At 39.1% G+C, this 18,824-nt stretch overlaps 1 pseudogene; it reads left to right on the plus strand.

Annotated features, from left to right (window-relative positions):
• Positions 1–10,540: 10,540 nt before the first annotated feature.
• LOC120286496 lies at positions 10,541–14,089 on the plus strand (annotated as a pseudogene).
• The last annotated feature ends 4,735 nt before the right edge of the window (positions 14,090–18,824 follow it).

The raw sequence follows: 18,824 nt of genomic DNA on the forward strand, positions 1-18,824 counted from the left end.
CCTCCAAAGTTCACCTTAGATTACCAATTTTTTTTTTTTCCTTTCTCTGCGCTCGTTCATCGCTATATACAAGTGGAAACATCAAACTTGGGTGATTGAGGCAGGTTAACACACAAAATAAACTTTCTGAACAAGACCTTCCACGATTGGAACCCCTTTCCCCATTCCCTGCAGAACCTTTCTTGGAATCGAAACCGAAACAGGAGTCTCCTCACAAAAGTCCGCTACTTTCCACATCTTATTTGGATTTTCCCTGAGCCCGCAACCGGTATTCATGGACAAGAGCTTGCTTGCGTTGAAATTGATATTCTCATCAGACTCAGCTGATTCATTGTCGATCAGATGAGACCTTAAGTGGCCGCCATAGCTGGCAATTCGAACTAGGCGCATGAACTTAACAACATTTTTTTATGTGACACTAGAGTAGGATGACCCTTCTTCTATCCATTTTGTGAGATAGTCAACGGTTACAAGGACAGAAAGGGTGTCCCGTTCGAGGCATTGGGATTGATGGGGCGGATCGCATCGACCATCCTCCACATGAAAAAAGTCCACGGCTTAGAAATTGGGTGTAGCTTATCCGGGGGAAAACTTATCCTATCACCATAAATCTTATCGCGTTGGCATTATCGGACATGCTGGATGCTACCCTTTTCTCCTGTCAACCAGAAACATCCCAAAACTCAATAATCTTCCTTGCCAGCAAATGCCCGTTCATGTCGTAGCCAACATATCCCCTTCATTAGCTGAGTTGCCTTCCTCGTGTCAACGCATCTTAGTAGAACCGAATCAAAAGACCGTTTCTATAGAGTTTCACCACTAAACAAAAGAAAAAAATAGTAGAAGTGAGCTTGATTAGGTACTTCATATTTACCGCATGACTTCCTTTTGGAACTCAACCCTTTGGATATAGTTATTGATATCATAAAACCGCATTGTCCATCGCATTTTATCATGACTGCCAAATTGGTAAACTCATGATGAATCTATTAAAATTTTAAGGGGAAATGAGGGATTTTAGCAAATTTTCAAAAGGTGAGGAGTTCTTGGGGCAAAATTAGCAAATTTTATTCAATTTGTCAATCTCAATTCATTTTCTTCAAATTTGACTTCCTCAAAATGACATCATTTAGGAGACCTATTTGTGTTGAATTTCCAAATTGCATCTACATCACACACCGATTATCCGAGTTGTTTGTTGTGTGTGCTTTCACGTTAGTATTTCAATGGAGACATTGAATGAAAGCTTACAGAGAGTAGATTTGTTATGGTACTAGTTTGGATTTTTTTGTTACGCAAAAATTAGTTTGGAACAAATATAGTACGAGTGTACCAATTTGATATTCTTTATGACAAGAAAATTAATTTAGGGTAAATGCGGCATTGATTATACCAATTTTATGGTTTTTATGATATTAACCCTTAAAATTTTAGGCAATTCATTACTAGATTTTTTTTTTATATCATTTTTGTGGAAAAGATTTTGTTGATGGAGTCAACAGCAGGTGTTACGGACGGTTTTGAAATTCATGTTTTGAACTTTACTTTTCCGCACTCCACTGTTATTCCATATGATTTTGCAAGCTTTAGTAAAAATTGAAAGAAAAATAAGTGAGAAGATTAAGTATTTTTGACTTAATATAGTACAGATGATATGATCTAACAAACTGACTTTGCTAAAAGTGTTATTAGCATTAACCATTAAATAAATTTCAATTTCCAAGTCTTTGGAACAAGTTACAGAACATACTAGGAAAAATACTTTAATCTCTCCACGGTCCAATCTCTTTGCGTGATGTGATGGCTTCTCAAGGAGATGAATTCTAAGACCCTCGGTCTAGTCATCCATCAATATCATTTCCTAAAATTGAAGTCTCCAAGAAGATGAAATGGTTTTTATTTTGGCAGCAGATAGTACAGGTTGACACTATAGATGTCATTAAATAAATTTCAATTTCCAAGTCTTTGGGGACAGCTAGGAAAAATACTTTAATCTCTCCCAATCTCTTTCGTTTGATGGCGGCTTGTCTTACGAAAATGAAATCTTAGATGGGAAAAAAGGAATATCCAAGTGCTCATCCTGCCCACAAGGACATTAGATTTAAAGAAATCTCGACGCATTATTTGTCTCGTAGTTAGGCAAAGTAATTATATTTTTTATTTAAGTTGTTCGTCACATGTCATAATTGATATAGGGATAATTCCCTAAATGAGCCTCAACTTTAGGTTCAATCACAATTCTACCACATTCTCCCAAACTTTCGCTCTCATTTCAAATCTATCTATACATCTAAAAATCTATTTTTTCAAAATTATCAAACATCACAACTAGTCAGAAATTCATTATCAGAAACCTTTATCTTCATCAACACCATCACTATCGCATGGAACAATAATGACACCTTAATATTGATAATATTGAAGAAATCAATAGCAATTTTTGGACATATTGGCAGACGGGGGACTAGAAAATTTAAAATGTTCTTTAAGACCAAAAAGGTCGGGGGCAAAATTGTAATTGGACCTAGAGTTATGGGTCTTTTTGGGAAATTACCCTATAGCAATTATGCAATGTAATGTATTTCTAAAGCCCTATTTTAACAATTAAATAAATAAATAAACCAGTTACATTGCCTAACCACAAGGTATATCAGTACATAAACATTTTAGGGCGCGTTTGGTAACGTTTTGTTCAAAAATTGTTCTAGGGAATAGAAATAGAAAAACTATTTACGTTGGTGAACAATTTTTGACCGAGGAAAAACGTGTTTGGTAAATTTGTTCCGAAAATAAAAAAATAAATAGAAACACGTTTGGTAATTTTATATTCTTTTTTTGTTTCTTTTAATTTTTTTTTAATTTTTTTATTTATTTTCCTTTTTTCCTTTCTTTTTATTTTTCTTTTTTTCTTCTTTTGGTTGGTCGCCGGCCGACGGGGGCGACCTTGCCCGGCCACGGCGAGGCGAGCCTTGCCAAGGGCCCGGACGCTCCGGCGAGGTCGCGACCCTCAACGATGTCGCCGACCCTCAACGGCCGGTCGCCGGCCATGGCCAAGGCCGACAACTAGCCAAAGAAAAAAGAAGAAGAAAAGAGAAGATAGAGAAAAATGTTCTTCAAAAGTGTTTTGGAACAAAAAAACAATTTTTTTTGTTTCTCATTTCCGTTTCAATTTTGTTCTGGAACAAAAAAAACAAATTTGAAGAAAACACAAACAAACGCGTTTATTCTTTTTTGTTCCGATGAACAAAAAAACAAAATTTTGTTCATAAATAAAGAAAAAAGAACATTACCATGCAGGGCCTTAGCTGCTAACATATTGGTGGGGCCTTCAATGCATGCATCAAGTCCAAAGATGATGGAGGATAGGTATGACTCAAATGTTCATCTTTTTGCTAAAATAACTAGAACGCTAATCATTCTCGTAGTCGGTAGGATAGTTGGTTAGATTGGCCGGACAAACGAGGTTAGCATAAATAAAGGCCTTGAGATAAACCAAGTTAGAATAAATAAAGGGATTAGTGTCGTGTGTGATGTGGACCCATACATATAGACCCATACATATAATAGAGACACATAAACCCTACCCAGATGCAAATCCTATGGGAATTTGACACGTGCGTACTGACTCCTCAGGCCCCACGTGCTCTTCCCATCAAGATCCCGTAGCAAATGATCGCAGTCGACGGTGGTGTTCCGGTCACTCTCGCCCTCATCCTGCGCTCGTCGATTTTGTCCTAGACATAAATTTTTTCCAGTTCTAGTAATAAATCTTGCTGAAAGTTTTCGATTATTTGATTTCGCAATAATTAATCAACTATTTCAAAAAGCTTTCAATTCAAAACTCAAAACCGAGTAGCCCGATTTATCTCATTGGATTAAATTAATTTTCACATGAAATTTACCTCATTTAATGAGGCCTATGAATTATGTATAAAGTGTTTTTCGTCTATGCATGTATTTCACCAGCTTAAATAACCAATCAAAACTTACTACATTACGTGATAAATTAAATTCTAGTTAGGTTCACGCCTCCACAGCAAAAAGATGATTTTCTTCTGTTCATGCATTTCACTAGCTTAAATTATCAATCCAAGCTTCTTACATCACTCAATGAATGAGCAAATAACCCAATCAATTATAAATATATACTGTATGGATGCAAATTAGATCATAAACTTTCTAATTTTGCTAATTTAGTTTTATAAATTTGCATGAATTTCCAATATAGTTTTACTGGTAAATTTTCATTAGAAATCATTGACGTAGCAATTTAGTAATCGCTAGCTGTCCTACGTGGCATCTTCACTTTATTAACAATTTATGAAAAAAATTGATTAGAGAGACTACGTTGGAACTTCACGCAAATGTTTAGGATTAAATTTGCCAAAATGAGAAAGTTTAGAATTAAATTAACATAAGTATGATAGTTTTAGAACTAATTGGACAATATTTCCCTTAATAAATTAATTCTAGTTAGCTAACACAATAGAGGAGAACTAATAGCTGTCCTTCTTTGAGCGAGCTTTTTTTTTTTTGGTCCATTGGAATCATTTGGCTACCAAATAAGTTTAGTGTAGTCAAGTCTTGATTAAGGCAATTATTTACTTGATTCTAATATCCATTTCTCACTTAATGATAGGATTTCGAGTTTGTCCACTTGAGGTAGCTTTTTATTATTATTTGGATCTGTATTGTCAAGTGAGCGGTTCTTATCTCTTTTATGATTTGGAAACTTGGATTAAATTGAGAGAAAATAAAATTGAGACAATTAAGTGTTTTTGAATTAGTAGAGATGATATGATCTAGACATTGACTTTCCTAAAATTGTAATTAGCATTAACCACTGATCATAATTTTTTCCAAGTTTTGAGGAAGAAGTTATAGAGCATGTTAAGAAAATACTTTAATCTCCACGGTTCGACCTCGTTGTGTGATGTGATGCCTTCTGGAGGAGATAATTTCTGGGACTCTTGGTCTAGTCATTATCACGACGATCCATATTTTCTCCTCAAATTGAAGTCTCGAAGAAGGTAAAATAGTTTTTATTTATTTATTAATTTTGGCAGCTTGTAGGGTTGGCCACAAGATGTTGGCGCCAGCTGGGATTCCCAATTCCTTGTCTTACTAACAAAATCTTAGCGGATAAAACTTTGACCTATGTCAGGCCCCACGACTACGTTAGCTGTTAAAAAATCTCTATGCATTATTTATCTCGTAGTTAGGCAAAGTAATTTTATTTTCCTTTTATTTAGACTGAAAGGCTTTAGATATAGATTACATGTCATAATTGATATGGGAATAATTCTCTAAAAATCCCTCAACTTTAGGTTCAATCACAATAACTTCTTGTCTACAAAAAATCTCAAACTTTCACAATAGCCTCAAATATGTTCACGCATCCAAAAATTGCTGGTAGTTTCTTGAAATTATCAACATCAAGACCAGTTAAAGATTCATATCAGAACCTTCATCTTCATCAATACCGTCATTTTCGTATGAAATAATAATAGCTTCAATTTTAATGAAGCCAATTGTGATTTTTGGACATGTGGGTAGATTAGGGACTAAAAAGGTTGGAATTTCTTTTAGACGAAAAGGCTTAGAACAAAATTGTGATTGGACCTAAAGTTACGGTAATTTTAGGGAATTACCAATTATCAATTGTGCAATGTAATGTATTTTTGAAGCCCTAGATTAACAATTAAATAAATAAAACCTACAAGTTATATTGCCTAACTATGAGATATATCATGCGTCGAAACTTCTTAATTGCTAACATTTTTGTGAGGGTTGTGATGAATACATCAAGTCCCGAGTGACGAAAATAGTTATGACTCAAATGAATTTTTTGTAGTGATGCATAATCTTAGGATAAAACCTAGAGTGGATCGCCAGCGATGATTATTCATTTCCACCATTTCACTCATTATAAAATATTTCAATATCTAATATACTAATTTTTCTCGTAATTACGATGATTTATTTTAAGAATATTCTTTCAAACAATTTAGTTTGAAAACTGGAATCAATTTTATATAGGCCAGGGGAGACAAGCGAGGTTTTTCATAAATAATTGCCTTGGCACGATCGAGGTTAGAATAAATAAAAGTCATAGTACAATCCGTCCGTGATCTCGGACCATTCCCTCAGAATAGTATTAGTCCCTCCTCAGACGCATATCCTATGTAAATTTGACACGTGTATATGACACATGGGGCCCCACCTGCGCGTCCGGTCAATATTCCATAACAAATAGCCACAATCGACGTCCCGTGCTCGTCGATTTTATCCCACCTAGAAAAAAAAAAATTCAATTCTGTTGATAAATCTTACTGAAAATTTTCGTTAATCTCGTCGGAATTACTTCCACGACCAAAGATTTTTTTTTTTAAGTTATTCTTCCTCCTTTAATTAAAAAAAAATCAAAGTGACATGAAATATTACAAGCGATTAGGAATTAACAACCTTATACAAAATAAGATTGCACAAATGCAAACTGTGGTGGACTTAAATCAACAGCACAACTTGGAAAATATGTACTAGAGCAAGCAACTAGATATGAACAAACTATGTTGAAATTTAATTGATGACACAATAGTAAGAATATAGATACACGTTAGAATCTAATTGATGACGCGAATATGAAAGCTAAAACTAAAGAAAATAAATTGCAATACAAGAAATGTAAAATAAAGTAGATTTGTTTGATTTGGGCATGCATAGGGGTTCTAAAGAGTGCGATGTGGCTATTTAAAATGCAAATTGCAAAAGAAGTTACAAAGGAGGCTACAATGAGAAGTTACAAACGGTTACTGAACAATTACATTGATGGTGTTTTCAACTCCACTATGTTGGCAATTGCTTTATTCCACTATGTTGACGTTTACTTCTTTTACAGTTGCATAAAAAATTGTCAACTCCACTTTTTATCGATTCATTTTACTATCGATTCTTCGGATCATCAATTTCTCAAGTTGTCGATTTCTATTAATGAATGATCAAATTCTACTCTTATTGATTAAAGGGCGCATGACAACGCTTCGTTCCCGAGAAGAGATTTTTTTCAGAAATGGTTCTTTTCTATTTCGCTCAGGAACAATTTGAGTAAAAGAACAGTTTGATAACAACACAAAATTTCTACTCTTGAAATAGAAAAAGAATAGAAATGCGTTTAACGCAACAATTTCTTTTTTGTATTTATTCATTTTTTAATCTTGTCGACGGATTGCCGCCGCCTCCCGCCGCCCGTCGCCATTGTCGGCCCGCCAACCGGTGGCGGGAGGGGCGGGTGACCGGCGGCGGGCGGGCGGCGGCAGCGGCCGGCGACCGGCGACCAGCGGCAGGCGGCGGCGGCGGGCGGCGGGCGGCGACCGGCGGGGCGGGCAGCGCAGGACCAGCGGCTGTGGCGGGCGGCGGCGGCGACCGGCGACCGGCGGCGGCCGGCGGCGGCGACCGGCGGGGAGGCGGCGACGACCGAGCCGGCGGCGGTGGCGGCGGTGGGCGGTGGCTCGAGCGGTTGACGGTGGTCGCGGCAAGAAAATGAAATAAAAAAGAAAATTAAAAAAAAAATCAGCTTATTTCTAGAAATTGTTAGGAACAAGCAACTTTTTTGCTTCTTGTTTTTGTTCCCAAACCATTCCCGGCTAAGTTTTGTTCCAGGGAACAAAAAAACAATGTGGCGTTACCAAACAAGGTTTTACATTCTTTTTAAACGTTCTCATGCAGAGCCTAAGCCCTGTTTGGTAATCTTCCGAGGAACAATTATTTCTATTTTTTTGTTCCTTAGAACAAAAAAATAACAGAAATCCGTTTGGTAATTTTTCCCATAAACAAAAAATTTTTTTTGGTCCTAGGAATAGATTTGAAACATAATCAAAAGTATAAAAAAGTAGCTTCTTGTTCTCGAGGATAATTTCTAAAATCAACTCTTATTTTTTCTTTTCTCCTTTTTTTCTTTTATTTTCTCTTCTTCTCTTCCCCTTTCTTCTTCTTCCTTTTGGCCGGTCGTCGACCTTGGCTATGGCCAGCAACCGGCCAAAGGAGGGTTGGCAACCTCGTTGGAGCATCGCCGCCCTTGGCGACATCGAGCCATGGTGAGGCTCGTTGACCCAAGCCGCCTCCGGGTTGGCGTTGCTTGGTGGTGGCCCAACGAGGTCCAGGCTCTTCTTGGCCAAGCGAGCCTCCGGCGTGCTCACTGAACCTCACCCAACCGGTTGCTAACCATTGCCGTGGTCAGCAACCAGCTACAAAGAAGAATGAGGAAGAAGAGAAAAAGAAAAGAAAATAGAAAAAGAAAATATTGAGAAAAATATAATAAAAGCATTGAATTTTTTTTTTTTTTTTTTAAAAAGACAAAAGAATTTAAGAATCCTACCAAACACATTTCTATCTTGGGAATATAAATTCTTTACGGTTACTAAGCGTAATCTTTTGCTAAGAAATTATTCCCAGGATTAGAATTAAAAAAAAAACCATTTTTAATCAAAAATTATTCCTGGGAATATAATTGTTATCAAACGCGCTCTAAGTCTATCATATGTTGATAATAACTAATATTGAACATTTTTTGATGTTAACACAACTATTTCAAAATGCATTCAATTCAAACGCAGTATATGAGTCACCCGGGCAAGAAGATTACTTCCATCTTTTCATGTATTTCACTAGCTTAAATAATCAATCAAAACTTATTACATTACTAAATTAAATTATTTTCTAGTTAGGTTCACGCGCTCGAAGCAACAAGATGACTTTATCTATTCATGTATTTCACTAGCTTAAATAGTCAATCAAAATGTATCATATTAGTTAATAATTATATTCTAGTATGACACAATACATTTGACACCAATAGTTGTTCTTCTTTAAGTGAGCTTTCCTCTGGCCCGTCGGAATTATTCGGGTACTAATAAGATTAGTGTAGCCAAGTCTTAGTTTAGGTAATTTTCTATTTCACTTTGATATTCATTTCTCACTTAGGATTTCGAGTTTTTCCACTCAAGGTAGCTTTTAATATTCAGATTTTTATAACAAGTGGACGAATCTCGACATTTGGATAATTCTAAGACCGTTGACTTAGTTATCAATCAAGAGGATCCAGATCGCTTCCTCAAATGAAGTCCCCGAGATGTTTTTTTTTTTTTTTTTTTTTAACCGTTGACTTAGTTATCAATCAAGAGGATCCAGATCGCTTTCCTCAAATGAAGTCCCCAAGATGCTTTTTTTTTTTTTTCTTTTTCTGGCAGAAGATAAGATCGGATGCTAGATGTCGGGCCAATCGTGATTTCCAATTCTTTAGCTGATTTGTCTTACTAATAAAATCTCAACGGAAAAGATATGCTACGTCTTAATCTAAGTCCATTATGACATGTAATCTCCGTTTAAAGCATGATATTTTCTTCCTTTTCTGTCAACATGAAGCACTAATTTAACAACATATTGAGAAATTATAATTGTGTTTGTCTAGTTACAAGATCTTTAAAACTTAAGCTGAAAAAAGACCACATAAATATAAAATGCATATAAGATCCTACATTATTAATAGCGGGTCTTTCATACTCTTTATATTTATGAAAACTCTTCTTTCACTTAATTGTTTCACGTTATACGTTTATTGGATATAGTATTTTCCCTATCGTGTATGTACATCCACTTCTTGCAAGTCAAATTATGTGTTGTTTTTAATCCGGCTTGTAGGTGAGAGACGGTGTTGAAAAATCATCTCCAATCACTCGACCATGATTTAATAAATTAAATTTTGGGTGGTGCATAATAATTATGGTTAGTAGAATGGAATACTTCGACAATAATTGTGAAAACGGTCAATTTTGAAAAATCGGAATCTACATACAAACAGGCCTTGGAAAAAACGAGGTTGAATATTCAAAGGTATGGTATCATCCGTCCGCGCTCTCTTTAAACCATACGATATCTTAGTGACATAGTCCCATTACAAACTCAAACCCTATCCAGACTCGCCACGTGTAAGCCCGCTTGGGCCCCACCCTGCGCGTGCGGCCAAGATTTTCACGAGAAAAAATAAGACCAATCGACGGTAACGTCCCCCGATCGCTCTCATCTTCAGCCTCATCCCGCGCCCCTCGATACATCCCACCTGGACACAATTTCGTTCGAGCAGTAATTGCGACTTCCCAACGTCGAATTTAGGAAGAAAATTTCGGGGTAAATCGAGGTTTCCCGTACGCACGATCGGCTATTTAAGGAAAAGATAAGGAAAATTCCATCGACCCCCGAGCTAATCCCGTGCATCCGAACCGCGATGCAGGCCGGATTCGTCCCGTCAGGTCGATGAATTAATCCGGATCGGTCTCCGGTATAAATGGTGAGACCGAATCCGTCCATAAATGACACTTTTGTTCCCTTTCGTGAATCGTGCTTCTCCTTGGAAAATGGGAACCGACCGTGAAAAGGGCCCTGGCTATCTATGGTCATGTGAATTATTAGTGTCTCCGCCACCTCGGTCGTGTCCCCAGGATCAGTGGGAGGCACGTCGCGTCCAGCACGGGCGCGTCGCGCGTCAAACTGAAGACCAGTTCCTCTCTCTGTCCCAGCCAACCAGTCAGATATAAAGCCGCTGGTCGAGAGGGAGACGGAGACATAAAACTGCTTGTCGAGAGCGAGGGAGGGAGTGAGAGAGAGAGAAGGAGTTCGTGCACGAGTGAGAGAGAGAGAGAGAGAGAGAGAGGGAGATGGGGACCGAGGCGAGCAACGGGCATGCGTGCTGCGCGAAGGGGCCGGGGTACGCGTCCCCGCTGGAGGCCATGTCCGGCCCCAGGGAGAAGATCCTCTACGTCACTTGCGTCTACTCCGGTGCGTACTTTGCTTTCCCTCCGTCGCGTTCCCCCCGATCGATCGTTCTTCTCGACCCACCTCCGTGCTTTTGGACTCTCGTCTCCCCCGCTGTTTCGCCTCCCCTTTCGTTTTCTAACCGGGAGTTGGGTTCGTTCTGTCCTTTTTGAGATTTCCGTCTTGGCAACTTCGTGCGGTGCTCTGTTCTGTTACTCGACACAGTCGCTGATTAACCCAGGAACAAGAAAGGAACCGGGTCCGTGATCCGGATGATCTGCGTCATGTAGTTATTGATACGTAGTTCTTATGCTGGTTTTGAACATGTGGTGATGTCTTTCTAGGAAGAGCTTGGTTTTCGCTTGATGGCTGAAATTGGTTCTTTATGAGGAATCGATTGGCTGTCCTTAGATTGAAAGATGCCATTTTTTGGGTGAACACGATGCTAATTTCGGCGTCTACTTTGCTCACCAAATATGTTGTATGTACTCATGTCTGATATCTGGCTGGTGCTAGTGCTTGGTGTCTCCGAAATTAGAAAAGAGATGTGAAATTTTCGTTCTTGGGTCAGGAACTGCAATAGAGAAACCCGATTACCTCGGCACGGTGGACGTGGATCCGGACTCGCCCAGCTACTCGAAGGTCATCCACAGGCTCCCCGTGCCCTACCTGGGCGACGAGCTCCATCACTCCGGATGGAACTCGTGCAGCTCTTGCCATGGGGATCCGTCGGCCGACAGGCGTTTTCTGGTCCTGCCATCTTTGATGTGAGAAGCCTGTTCTCATGGTCCTCCTATTTTTACAATTTTTTTCCGAAGTCTGGGGAAAAAAAAAGACATGATCTCTGGTTTAGCAATTACTTTTCTTTAGGTTCTCTTTCTTTCTTTTACCAAATCAGCAGCCAAAACTGCTTTTTCATATACTTTGCTTACAAAGTATGTTGCATCTTTCAGATCCGGCCGGATATATGTGATCGATACAAAGACCAATCCTCTAGCTCCAGCCCTGCATAAGGTTGTTGATCAAAAGACATTGTTGAGAAGACTGGACTCGCTTATCCGCACACGTCCCATTGCCTTGCATCTGGCGAGATCATGGTCTCGTGCCTCGGTGACAAAGATGGAAAAGCCGAGGGAAATGGCTCTGCTCCTCGATTCAGAATTCAACGTGAAAGGAAGGTTATAACTGTTGAATCACATGCCCAAATCCTTTCATCCGTTTTCATTTGGATACATGTTAAACAATTGGCTGTGCCAATTTATTCAACTAGTCGCATCTGGCATTGTTCAAGTTTTTTCCTTCTATTTCCTCCTTTGTATCATGTCAATAATTTTAGCCTAAATGTCATCTATATGCGGCTCTGAGTTTCAATTGCTGCTGATTTTCTACATAAGGTGGGAGAAACCTGGGCACAGTCCCCTCTTCGGTTATGATTTCTGGTACCAACCCCGGCACAAGACGATGATTAGCTCATCGTGGGGGGCTCCTTCAGCTTTCACCAAAGGTTTTAACCCTCAGCACGTGTCGGACGGTCTATACGGGAGGCATCTCCATGTGTACAGCTGGCCTGATGGTGAACTCAAGCAAACACTGGACCTGGGCGACACTGGCCTCATACCGCTCGAGGTAGATAAAAAACTTAGCAGCTTTTGGTTCAGTTCTGTTTAGGTTGGTTCACGTGTTGGTTCTTGTTAAGCCACTGCAAGCTCAAAATTCTCAGAACAATGCCTCGCTGACTTTTTGTAGATAAGATTCCTGCATGATCCTTCCAAGGACATGGGATATGTTGGGTGTGCATTGAGCGGCAATATGGTGCGCTTCTTCAAGACCCAGGACGGCTCGTGGAGCCATGAGGTATTCAACTATAACTTCCTGATATTTCACTTTCGACAATTGCTGGAATCGAACCTTTAGTAGTGGTGTCAAGTGGCATGGCAAGTTCTTGACTGCCAGAATGTCTGAAAAAATGAAGTCAAGGTTCAACTGATGTAAGCATCTCCGTGCAGATCAGTGCTGTTTTTGATTCATTTAGAAATGAATGTGTTTTTTCTTTGTGCAAAAATGAAATTATAAGGGATATATAACTCTTGTTATATACTTGACGAAAACCTGTGAATTGATGCAATTTTGCCAACTTTGGGAAGCACAACAAAATTCTCACATGTCCTCTTACTAAAATCAGAGATCTAGCTGAATATAATTTTTGTCTGTCATCTCTCCCCTATTCGATGCCTTTTTTTATCCCATGTCTCCGTACTTCCTTTTCTAATTGAATACAGGCTTTTATCACCCCTGCAGATTGCCACTAATATGATATTATGCAGCCCAGTAATGTCTTTCCCACTGGTTTATGCAGGTGGCTATATCAGTTGAACCTCTGAAGGTCCAAAACTGGATCCTTCCCGTAATGCCTGGACTCATAACAGATTTCTTGATATCGCTCGATGATCGTTATCTGTACTTTGTGAACTGGCTTCATGGGGACGTGAGGCAGTATAACATTGAGGACCCTGAACATCCAGTGCTCGCGGGCCAAGTATGGGCAGGGGGGACTGTTTCGGAAGGAACCGCAGTTGTGGTAGAGAGAAGACGGCACGACATGGCAAGTTGACCATCCTGAGATAAAGGTATGTCTGTTTCAATTTATGTAAGAACAAACAATGGTAAAAGCTGATTACGGTACAGATTTCTAAATCTTGCTGGATAATTACAAGAATATTACTTCTTTGACCACTTCATGAATTGCTTCAGGGGAATAAACTCAGAGGAGGACCTCAAATGATCCAGTTAAGCTTAGATGGCAAGCGACTCTATGTCACAAACTCACTCTTCAGCTCTTGGGATCGCCAATTCTATCCTCAACTGATGGAGACAGGATCGCACATGCTGCAGATTGATGTCGACACCGAGAAAGGTGGCCTCAAAATTAACGGACTTCTTCGTGGACTTCGGCTTGGAGCCTGATGGCCCGTCCTAGCTCATGAAATGAGGTATCAGGAGGCGACTGCACTTCAGACATATGGATTTGAGCATGCTACGTGTGTCCTAAAAAGGATCAAGTGCTTCTCCCGTATCATGTCTGTGCTAACCCCGCCATTGGCCTTTACTGATTGTGGCTAGGACTCTGAAAGGCTGGGCATGGTCTCTCTAAAGAACCCTGTTTTTCATACTTTCAAGAAGATTCAAATTTTATGTTCTCTGTTCATACTTGAATTTGCCAATCTCCCAGTAAAAACAACCTTATGCTTTTCAGTCAATTATGAGTTATTGTACTTAACGCTTAGTTTTGAGTTCCTTGTGTGATCGTCGACACTGTTGTTAAATTTGCTGCCGAAACGAACTTACAGAAACCAATTCTCAGAGTGAGATAGCAAGATGGCAAGGTTTCCTCCTGAATTGCAGAATCATAGGTAACCATGATGTATCTCTAGATTTTCGGCCAAATGGAAGGCTACCTTATCGATATTCAAACCACACGGGAGTCTACTGTATATATTGGCAGGGGAAAATTGTGATAATCTTTTAGCAACTTCGCAATCCAAGCTCGGACATTTATTATTTGGGAGGGAACGACGGTGATCAGAGAATCATCCAAATTTAGGATTTTGTTCTATATTAACTATTTGTAGTTTTTTCGGGTTCTTTGGATATTTCAGATGATGCCATTTCCTTTTAAATAATTATTTGACTGGGTTCTGGGTACCATTCTTATAGTTTCGTAGATATAACTTACTTTTCAGGATTTTTTTAAGGAGTAAATTAGGTTCTCAGTATTGATTCGTTTTGTTCTCAATTATAGAACAGTCTCATCTCTTGGAACATTGATGGAATCGAGTTTCTTTGCTGCGTGCCTTGCACAAGTTACGATCCATGTCTACCCATTTCCATTGCTTAGTACGTGACTTCAATAGCATGACTAATAGAAACCCGACACCTTGTGACCGGTCTCCCTCATCTTCATTCCAAATCTTAAATGCTCACAAAATCGAGTCATATGTCTGGACATACATGAGTACATTCTAATTGAAACAACAAAGATCACGTTTAAATACTGGATTAGCCAGACAAAAGCCTATTTCTAGATGGCTTAGTTTCTCTTTTCGAAGAGATAACGACTTTTTTGGCTATTATCATGCTCTAGTTTAACCCACACCTGTTCTCCCTTATCCTAACAACCGAAGGATGGGGACACTCAATACTTTTTTTTTTTTTTTCAAAGGGGACACTCATACTTTAATGACCCTATTCTAAGGACAAGGCACTAAATGATCTTGAAAATAGTGAAAAACTAAAGTGATAAGGATTTCTTCTTTTACCCCTTTCCATTAACCTACTAACATGAAGATCAAAATCCATTAGTAACCCAAACCAATACTAACTTTGTTCGCACCATAATTGGCATGGAAAAAGGGGCCAATCTTGGGCAGATTTCAGCATATGTAATCAAAGGCGATGTAAAATTGCTCGAGTCACTATTGGGTTTTCAGATTGTTTGTGATCATTATTTTTGTTGTGGCTCTCTACTTCTCTTGTTAACTTATGGAATGAAAGGTTAGGCCACTATTAATTCCTTTTTTCCTTTTTAAAAATCACGTTGCACTTACCATTGACAATCCTGAGTTGTTCAATTGAATTATAGAAGTTTTATGTGATAAGGCATCTATAATATTTCTTATTCTACTGTGGCAGCATAAAGCATCCCTTTCCATTAAAGGAACAGAGCAGCGATGTCCTTGATGATTTCAACTCGTGCAAAGCACGTCACTGGATCGACCTGCTCATAATAGTTGGATGGCAAGGGATCAGAACAAGCATAGTTCCACATTCTTATGAAACACAAGCATGTTCACTTCGATTGGCCATGCCTGGGCAACATAACAGCTGCAACTGTTCTAGTGACCAGGAGCTCGGCAGATGCAACGATCTACATTGGAATATACTTGCCCACAATCAACTCCTGTGGTTTGGAATCGTAGCCTTCTTGTTCTACACCACTAATGCAAATTGACTGAAATTGGGGTAATAGTTGACCTACTAGTGAACGAAATCTATGAGGAATAACTAAGTAAGAGCTCAAAAAAGTAGAGAATCTATGTGCGGTCGTCTTCTCATCTATTTGTGTTTGTGTTGTGCATCCTTCAGAAGAGCATGGAGACCACTGGCACGAGAATCCGAACCTGTGAATCTAAATGACGATATTACCAAGACGATTCTCTCTTAACGATTTTTCTGCTATGTCAGAATAGTGGGCCAAATGAGAGATGTCAGCTCCAAAATTTTCTCCAGAACCGGTTAATGACTTGTCTAGTCCAAGGGCACGATTACCTGGAGCCAGAGAAATATCAAATTTCCAACGTCATCCTGGGGAACTCCTGGAACATGAAGTCTCCAAAATGCCAAAGAGGTCACCACAGAACCCACAAGAAAAGTGGACTACCAAATAATGGTAAGCATTTAAGATTACCCTCTGATGAAGAGCCTTCACTTTCAAAATGGAAGTAAATGCAGATGAGTCAATGGATTTAGAATTCAATTCATCAGAGTATGAGCCTATGAATGAAATGTAACTCACTGCTAAAAAAGGCAGCCTTTTTTCGGAGCTAAAATGCATTGTAACACAACCCAGCACCACCATCCACGGCTGCTTGGGGACATCACCGGCCTCCAGAAGCTTCTCAGGGACAACCTGTCTCTCGTCAATGAAAGAGACCCGTGGTAAGATCTGCCCTCTCCTTGTTGAATCCTGCCTCTTGAAGAAACGCCGTTTCTTCCCTGGATTGGTCGACTGTTTTGGTATTTCGCGCACGGAAAAAAAGTACAAACTTGAGTTGCCTTGCGAGTGGATGGATTGTGGTTATGCATTTTCTGCAATTGGGTCGTTTCGATTGTGCGAATTTATTGAAAGGTTTCTGTGTTGTTGGGTTTTACAGAGAGACGTGTCGTTGGGATGTCAGATTTCAGAGTGTAGGAACGATATTGCCATTAAGAAGATTTATGGGCGCTGCGAAGTGAAAAAAGAAGAAGAAGAAGGTTGGATTAGGATCGAGTGATCGTTTAAGCCAGGCACTAGGTTTCAAATTTCGCAACTCATTTTGTGCGGAGACTCTGTTTTGATTCTCATAGACGCTTTCGGTAGCTCTTTTTTGTTTAGGAAGATAGGTTGAGCAAAAGATGTGGCTGGTTTTGTTTGAAAGAAAATGGTTGAGGAAGACCGCCCAAGCTCATCTAATGTTTTCCTTAGGATTTCCAGAATATTCCTAAGGATGGGCGAGATGGTAATTCCACTAGGTTTTATCAGTGGAAATTTGATATCACTTGAGAGTAGCATAATGTACAAGTCTGCAGAAGCAGAAAATTGTAAAAGTCCTGAATTTCATGAATTCAGCCTTGTCCTACACAGTTTCCGCAAAGCACGAGTGGCAACCATTCACAAGGGATTAAGTCTAACTAGTATTGAACCCAGTGGAATTGACTTAGTAGTTTGAGAAATGAACACATTTGTGGTTTAGGTGCATAAATTCAATTCCTGACACGAATTTGTAACTAACCGCATTCAGCATCACCCTGGCTATTGTTAGTGTCATATAAGGTTTATGAGGTCAATAGAGTATTTCATAACACAATCACGTATCTAAGATAGTTAGATACATCCGACCAAAAAAAAGAAAAAAAAGATGGTTAAATACTATATTCATATTAGACGGTTGCTTAGCCTAATACGATACAAGTTAGAGTGACTCAAGACAAACAACATTCCCAATTAAAACCCCCTCTTTCTATTCATTTATTCTTTCTTCTTGATTAGTTGGATAGGTTCTTACACATAAAGCAAAAGGTAACCAAAAATCTTACCACACGACGTAGTTACAAACAACAGAGATGCTCGGAAGATTTAAATCTGTAGAATTTAATGACAGAAAAGATGCCAGACAAAGCATTACACAAGAGTAGCTACAGCCCAACGCACCCACTCAAAGGAAGAAGAAATACACCCATATTCTAAAGTTTGGTAAATTAATCCCAATGGTGCATGAGAAGAACTGCAAAGTCCACCACAATACTTTTCATTTGCAATGAGACCCCGCGCCCGCCCACCCCCCAAAAAAAAGGGGAAAAAGCATGGTGATACTCGCAATGTCACCCATGAAATGTCAAAATTCCCCACCAAAAAAAAGAAAAAAAAAATTGCCTTTAGGCCCAAGTGGCCAGGCACGACTCAGGGGCCGCCAAGCCCATGATGAGATCTAGTCAAGCGGGACATAGAAATGGTTGAGACGCGCATAACAGGGAATATGGAGGTGGTCGCAATGGCTTTTATGGTGGCAATGGTGGTGATGGGGGTTCAAGGGCGGTCGTGTGACAATGAAGTGACTTCCAAGAAATACTGATGATGGTAGTGGAAGTATTGGATCTGGAACGAGAGGTTCAGGTAGCAAAATCGTTAGTGCTCAAGTAGCTGGTCACGTTGGAGTTTGTGACCGGGAGGTGTGGCGATGGGATTGTAGCGGTTGTCATTTTGAAGTGGTCACGTCGAATTTTAGGTCGTGGCAGTGACAAGAGGAATGGACAAACATATTACCGCAAACCTCGAGAATATTAACAGTAACAGAGGGATATAAAGACCAATTCAAGAAAATGAATTATAAAATAATATGTCAAACTGTGAGATGGTCTTTGCACGAGTGAGTTATATTCACGCACCCAACAAAAATCTACCACATCACTTTATGACTTAATAATTTTGTAAATTGGTCTTTCTTTATTCAGCATTATTCCTTTTAGAGTCACGTGTTAATAATATCTACGGTCATTCAACCAAATTTATTGCTTAAATTTAAAATCGCTATTAATAGATTTTCACTTTCAATTATCCTAATTACTTTTTCTTCATAAATAATAATAAAATTTTATAGAAGAGAAACGATTTACCACATTAGGTATACTTAGGATCAAATAGAACTGATAAAAACTATGGATAAGTGCATTGTAGAGTTCTAAAATTTCAAAAAAATGCAATT

This window comes from Eucalyptus grandis, chromosome 8 (genome assembly GCF_016545825.1).
Source record: "Eucalyptus grandis isolate ANBG69807.140 chromosome 8, ASM1654582v1, whole genome shotgun sequence".
NCBI lineage: Eukaryota > Viridiplantae > Streptophyta > Magnoliopsida > Myrtales > Myrtaceae > Eucalyptus > Eucalyptus grandis.